This window comes from Azolla caroliniana, unplaced genomic scaffold (assembly GCF_043228905.1).
Source record: "Azolla caroliniana isolate FFs.n. ecotype wild unplaced genomic scaffold, voAzoCaro1.0.p SCAF_9, whole genome shotgun sequence".
Classification (NCBI taxonomy): Eukaryota; Viridiplantae; Streptophyta; class Polypodiopsida; order Salviniales; family Salviniaceae; genus Azolla; species Azolla caroliniana.
This window is the reverse complement of record NW_028230444.1, coordinates 18,433,382-18,439,674: the sequence shown is the minus strand read 5'-3', so window position 1 is coordinate 18,439,674 and position 6,293 is coordinate 18,433,382. Positions and strand designations below refer to the sequence as shown.

Below are 6,293 nucleotides of genomic sequence, written 5' to 3'. Positions count from 1 at the left end.
TCGGTTTAGAATCGTGACCCTAGTGCACGACGACCGAGAATCATTCACGGAGTCATAATGCGCATTCGTCTCAACCATCCAGAAAATGTGATCTTGTATCCACTGTTTTGGCTTAATGGTTGCATTCATTTACGAGGATGATGATGTTTAATAGGTAAAAGAAATGGAATGGTTTATCCGGCACAAATTCCTCGTCAAAAGTGTGCCGCACGTCAATCGCGATCCTCAATGGGACTACAATTACCAACGGAAAACCGAAGATCCTATGGCCCAATGGATAAGGCGCTGGTCTACGAAACCAGAGATTCTAGGTTCGATCCCTAGTAGGATCGATTAGGATTAGGTTCCGCTTCTCGAGAATCGGAATACGACGATGACAACGAGAGTGCTCGGTAACGTTGCGCAATCAATACATGCGTGGATTGGGGAAGGGATAAAAGTCGCTCATTTGAACGTAATCATCGATCACGACGATGCCGTTCACATATTTTTAATGCGCACTCGCTCGAGGGAACATATGAACAATGCCTTTCTTGCTTAGGCTCGCCGTGCTCCTAGTTTGAATACAAGCGAGTAGACGCGAGAATGTGATGACGCCTAGTTGTTGTATGGTGTGCATTTGAATGTAGTCGTCCACAAGGATGACGTCGTTTAAAATTTAGAAACAACCTACACGAAGGCCGCCACTAAGACGTCGCATGCGCGATACTCTTCATTTGGTTAGGGTAGAATTACTAGAAGGTAGCGTATTCGAGATTCAACAATGCAAGTTTACGTACGAGTGGAAGAATCTAGCGGTTGGTATCATGAGATGAGAACGGTAACGTTGCGCCTCAGAGATTGGCAGTTCGAGACGAAAACTCTTCTCGAAGGTCATTTGTACGGTCATGAATGCTTTTCTATGGATTGCATACGTCACACCGCATACCTTTATCCGATAAACCCATTTAAGCTCATCTCCGTAATGTGGCGAGTAATATAATGGTAAGGTAAGAGACAAGAGATCCTACGAAAAATACGACGATCAAGAAATATGACGAGAAATAAGAGGTCCTATCCGTTCACATGTGAGATCTTCATTCCCTTCGCTTTTCAATGAAAGGTCGAAGATCCTATGGCCTAATGGATAAGGCGTTGGTCTTCGAAACCAAAGATTCTAGGTTCGACCCCTAGTAGGGTCGGTTTAGAATCGTGACCCTAGTGCACGACGACCGAGAATCATTCACGGAGTCATAATGCGCATTCGTCTCAACCGTCCATAAAATGTGATCTTGTATCCACTGTTTTGGCTTAATGGTTGCATTCATTTACGAGGATGATGATGTTTAATAGGTAAAAGAAATGGAATGGTTAATCCGGCACAAATTCCTCGTCAAAAGTGTGCCGCACGTCAATCGCGATCCTCAATGGGACTACAATTACCAACGGAAAACCGAAGATCCTATGGCCCAATGGATAAGGCGCTGGTCTACGAAACCAGAGATTCTAGGTTCGATCCCTAGTAGGATCGATTAGGATTAGGTTCCGCTTCTCGAGAATCGGAATACGACGATGACAACGAGAGTGCTTGGTAACGTTGCGCAATCAATACATGCGTGGATTGGGGAAGGGATAAAAGTCGCTCATTTGAACGTACTCATCGATCACGACGATGCCGTTCACATATTTTTAATGCGCACTCGCTCGAGGGAACATATGAACAATGCCTTTCTTGCTTAGGCTCGCCGTGCTCCTAGTTTGAATACAAGCGAGTAGACGCGAGAATGTGATGACGCCTAGTTGTTGTATGGTGTGCATTTGAATGTAGTCGTCCACAAGGATGACGTCGTTTAAAATTTAGAAACAACCTACACGAAGGCCGCCACTAAGACGTCGCATGCGCGATACTCTTCATTTGGTTAGGGTAGAATTAATAGAAGGTAGCGTATTCGAGATTCAACAATGCAAGTTTACGTACGAGTGGAAGAATCTAGCGGTTGGTATCATGAGACGAGAACAGTAACGTTGCGCATCAGAGATTGGCAGTTCGAGACGAAAACTCTTCTCGAAGGTCATTTGTACGGTCATGAATGCTTTTCTATGGATTGCATACGTCACACCGCATACCTTTATCCGATAAACCCATTTAAGCTCATCTCCGTAATGTGGCGAGTAATATAATGGTGAGGTAAGAGACAAGAGATCCTACGAAAAATACGACGATCAAGAAATATGACGAGAAATAAGAGGTCCTATCCGTTCACATGTGAGCTCTTCATTCCCTTCGCTTTTCGATGAAAGGTCGAAGATCCTATGGCCTAATGGATAAGGCGTTGGTCTTCGAAACCAAAGATTCTAGGTTCAACCCCTAGTAGGGTCGGTTTAGAATCGTGACCCTAGTGCACGACGACCGAGAATCATTCACGGAGTCATAATGCGCATTCGTCTCAACCGTCCAGAAAATGTGATCTTGTATCCACTGTTTTGGCTTAATGGTTGCATTCATTTACGAGGATGATGATGTTTAATAGGTAAAAGAAATGGAATGGTTTATCCGGCACAAATTCCTCGTCAAAAGTGTGCCGCACGTCAATCGCGATCCTCAATGGGACTACAATTACCAACGGAAAACCGAAGATCCTATGGCCCAATGGATAAGGCGCTGGTCTACGAAACCAGAGATTCTAGGTTCGATCCCTAGTAGGATCGATTAGGATTAGGGTGGGGAAGGGATAAAAGTCGCTCATTTGAACGTAATCATCGATCACGACGATGCCGTTCACATATTTTTAATGCGCACTCGCTCGAGGGAACATATGAACAATGCCTTTCTTGCTTAGGCTCGCCGTGCTCCTAGTTTGAATACAAGCGAGTAGACGCGAGAATGTGATGACGCCTAGTTGTTGTATGGTGTGCATTTGAATGTAGTCGTCCACAAGGATGACGTCGTTTAAAATTTAGAAACAACCTACACGAAGGCCGGCACTAAGACGTCGCATGCGCGATACTCTTCATTTGGTTAGGGTAGAATTAATAGAAGGTAGCGTATTCGAGATTCAACAATGCAAGTTTACGTACGAGTGGAAGAATCTAGCAGTTGGTATCATGAGACGAGAACGGTAACGTTGCGCATCAGAGATTGGCAGTTCGAGACGAAAACTCTTCTCGAAGGTCATTTGTACGGTCATCAATGCTTTTCTATGGATTGCATACGTCACACCGCATACCTTTATCCGATAAACCCATTTAAGCTCATCTCCGTAATGTGGCGCGTAATATAATGGTCAGGTAAGAGACAAGAGATCCTACGAAAAATACGACGATCAAGAAATATGACGAGAAATAAGAGGTCCTATCCGTTCACATGTGAGATCTTCATTCCCTTCGCTTTTCAATGAAAGGTCGAAGATCCTATGGCCTAATGGATAAGGCGTTGGTCTTCGAAACCAAAGATTCTAGGTTCGACCCCTAGTAGGGTCGGTTTAGAATCGTGACCCTAGTGCACGACGACCGAGAATCATTCACGGAGTCATAATGCGCATTCGTCTCAACCATCCAGAAAATGTGATCTTGTATCCACTGTTTTGGCTTAATGGTTGCATTCATTTACGAGGATGATGATGTTAAATAGGTAAAAGAAATGGAATGGTTTATCCGGCACAAATTCCTCGTCAAAAGTGTGCCGCACGTCAATCGCGATCCTCAATGGGACTACAATTACCAACGGAAAACCGAAGATCCTATGGCCCAATGGATAAGGCGCTGGTCTACGAAACCAGAGATTCTAGGTTCGATCCCTAGTAGGATCGATTAGGATTAGGTTCCGCTTCTCGAGAATCGGAATACGACGATGACAACGAGAGTGCTCGGTAACGTTGCGCAATCAATACATGCGTGGATTGGGGAAGGGATAAAAGTCGCTCATTTGAACGTACTCATCGATCACGACGATGCCGTTCACATATTTTTAATGCGCACTCGCTCGAGGGAACATATGAACAATGCCTTTCTTGCTTAGGCTCGCCGTGCTCCTAGTTTGAATACAAGCGAGTAGACGCGAGAATGTGATGACGCCTAGTTGTTGTATGGTGTGCATTTGAATGTAGTCGTCCACAAGGATGACGTCGTTTAAAATTTAGAAACAACCTACACGAAGGCCGCCACTAAGACGTCGCATGCGCGATACTCTTCATTTGGTTAGGGTAGAATTAATAGAAGGTAGCGTATTCGAGATTCAACAATGCAAGTTTACGTACGAGTGGAAGAATCTAGCGGTTGGTATCATGAGACGAGAACAGTAACGTTGCGCATCAGAGATTGGCAGTTCGAGACGAAAACTCTTCTCGAAGGTCATTTGTACGGTCATGAATGCTTTTCTATGGATTGCATACGTCACACCGCATACCTTTATCCGATAAACCCATTTAAGCTCATCTCCGTAATGTGGCGAGTAATATAATGGTGAGGTAAGAGACAAGAGATCCTACGAAAAATACGACGATCAAGAAATATGACGAGAAATAAGAGGTCCTATCCGTTCACATGTGAGATCTTCATTCCCTTCGCTTTTCGATGAAAGGTCGAAGATCCTATGGCCTAATGGATAAGGCGTTGGTCTTCGAAACCAAAGATTCTAGGTTCAACCCCTAGTAGGGTCGGTTTAGAATCGTGACCCTAGTGCACGACGACCGAGAATCATTCACGGAGTCATAATGCGCATTCGTCTCAACCGTCCAGAAAATGTGATCTTGTATCCACTGTTTTGGCTTAATGGTTGCATTCATTTACGAGGATGATGATGTTTAATAGGTAAAAGAAATGGAATGGTTTACCCGGCACAAATTCCTCGTCAAAAGTGTGCCGCACGTCAATCGCGATCCTCAATGGGACTACAATTACCAACGGAAAACCGAAGATCCTATGGCCCAATGGATAAGGCGCTGGTCTACGAAACCAGAGATTCTAGGTTCGATCCCTAGTAGGATCGATTAGGATTAGGGTGGGGAAGGGATAAAAGTCGCTCATTTGAACGTAATCATCGATCACGACGATGCCGTTCACATATTTTTAATGCGCACTCGCTCGAGGGAACATATGAACAATGCCTTTCTTGCTTAGGCTCGCCGTGCTCCTAGTTTGAATACAAGCGAGTAGAGGCGAGAATGTGATGACGCCTAGTTGTTGTATGGTGTGCATTTGAATGTAGTCGTCCACAAGGATGACGTCGTTTAAAATTTAGAAACAACCTACACGAAGGCCGCCACTAAGACGTCGCATGCGCGATACTCTTCATTTGGTTAGGGTAGAATTAATAGAAGGTAGCGTATTCGAGATTCAACAATGCAAGTTTACGTACGAGTGGAAGAATCTAGCGGTTGGTATCATGAGACGAGAACGGTAACGTTGCGCATCAGAGATTGGCAGTTCGAGACGAAAACTCTTCTCGAAGGTCATTTCTACGGTCATCAATGCTTTTCTATGGATTGCATACGTCACACCGCATACCTTTATCCGATAAACCCATTTAAGCTCATCTCCGTAATGTGGCGCGTAATATAATGGTCAGGTAAGAGACAAGAGATCCTACGAAAAATACGACGATCAAGAAATATGACGAGAAATAAGAGGTCCTATCCGTTCACATGTGAGATCTTCATTCCCTTCGCTTTTCGATGAAAGGTCGAAGATCCTATGGCCTAATGGATAAGGCGTTGGTCTTCGAAACCAAAGATTCTAGGTTCGACCCCTAGTAGGGTCGGTTTAGAATCGTGACCCTAGTGCACGACGACCGAGAATCATTCACGGAGTCATAATGCGCATTCGTCTCAACCGTCCAGAAAATGTGATCTTTGTATCCACTGTTTTGGCTTAATGGTTGCATTCATTTACGAGGATGATGATGTTTAACAGGTAAAAGAAATGGAATGGTTTATCCGGCACAAATTCCTCGTCAAAAGTGTGCCGCACGTCAATCGCGATCCTCAATGGGACTACAATTACCAACGGAAAACCGAAGATCCTATGGCCCAATGGATAAGGCGCTGGTCTACGAAACCAGAGATTCTAGGTTCGATCCCTAGTAGGATCGATTAGGATTAGGTTCCGCTTCTCGAGAATCGGAATACGACGATGACAACGAGAGTGCTCGGTAACGTTGCGCAATCAATACATGCGTGGATTGGGGAAGGGATAAAAGTCGCTCGTTTGAACGTAATCATCGATCACGACGATGCCGTTCACATATTTTTAATGCGCACTCGCTCGAGGGAACATATGAACAATGCCTTTCTTGCTTAGGCTCGCCGTGCTCCTAG

General features: G+C 44.6%; 6 non-coding genes across 6 annotated transcripts; all 6 read left to right on the top strand.

Annotated features, from left to right (window-relative positions):
* Positions 1–259: 259 nt before the first annotated feature.
* Positions 260–332, top strand: TRNAR-ACG (transfer RNA arginine (anticodon ACG)). The gene has a single exon. It is a non-coding gene; the product is annotated as a tRNA-Arg (tRNA).
* A 1,105-nt stretch (positions 333–1,437) lies between these two features.
* On the top strand, positions 1,438–1,510 carry TRNAR-ACG (transfer RNA arginine (anticodon ACG)). Its single transcript has one exon. It is a non-coding gene; the product is annotated as a tRNA-Arg (tRNA).
* A 1,105-nt stretch (positions 1,511–2,615) lies between these two features.
* Positions 2,616–2,688, top strand: TRNAR-ACG (transfer RNA arginine (anticodon ACG)). The gene has a single exon. It is a non-coding gene; the product is annotated as a tRNA-Arg (tRNA).
* Positions 2,689–3,715: 1,027 nt separating this feature from the next.
* On the top strand, positions 3,716–3,788 carry TRNAR-ACG (transfer RNA arginine (anticodon ACG)). The gene has a single exon. It is a non-coding gene; the product is annotated as a tRNA-Arg (tRNA).
* A 1,105-nt stretch (positions 3,789–4,893) lies between these two features.
* On the top strand, positions 4,894–4,966 carry TRNAR-ACG (transfer RNA arginine (anticodon ACG)). Its single transcript has one exon. It is a non-coding gene; the product is annotated as a tRNA-Arg (tRNA).
* A 1,028-nt stretch (positions 4,967–5,994) lies between these two features.
* TRNAR-ACG (transfer RNA arginine (anticodon ACG)) lies at positions 5,995–6,067 on the top strand. The gene has a single exon. It is a non-coding gene; the product is annotated as a tRNA-Arg (tRNA).
* The last annotated feature ends 226 nt before the right edge of the window (positions 6,068–6,293 follow it).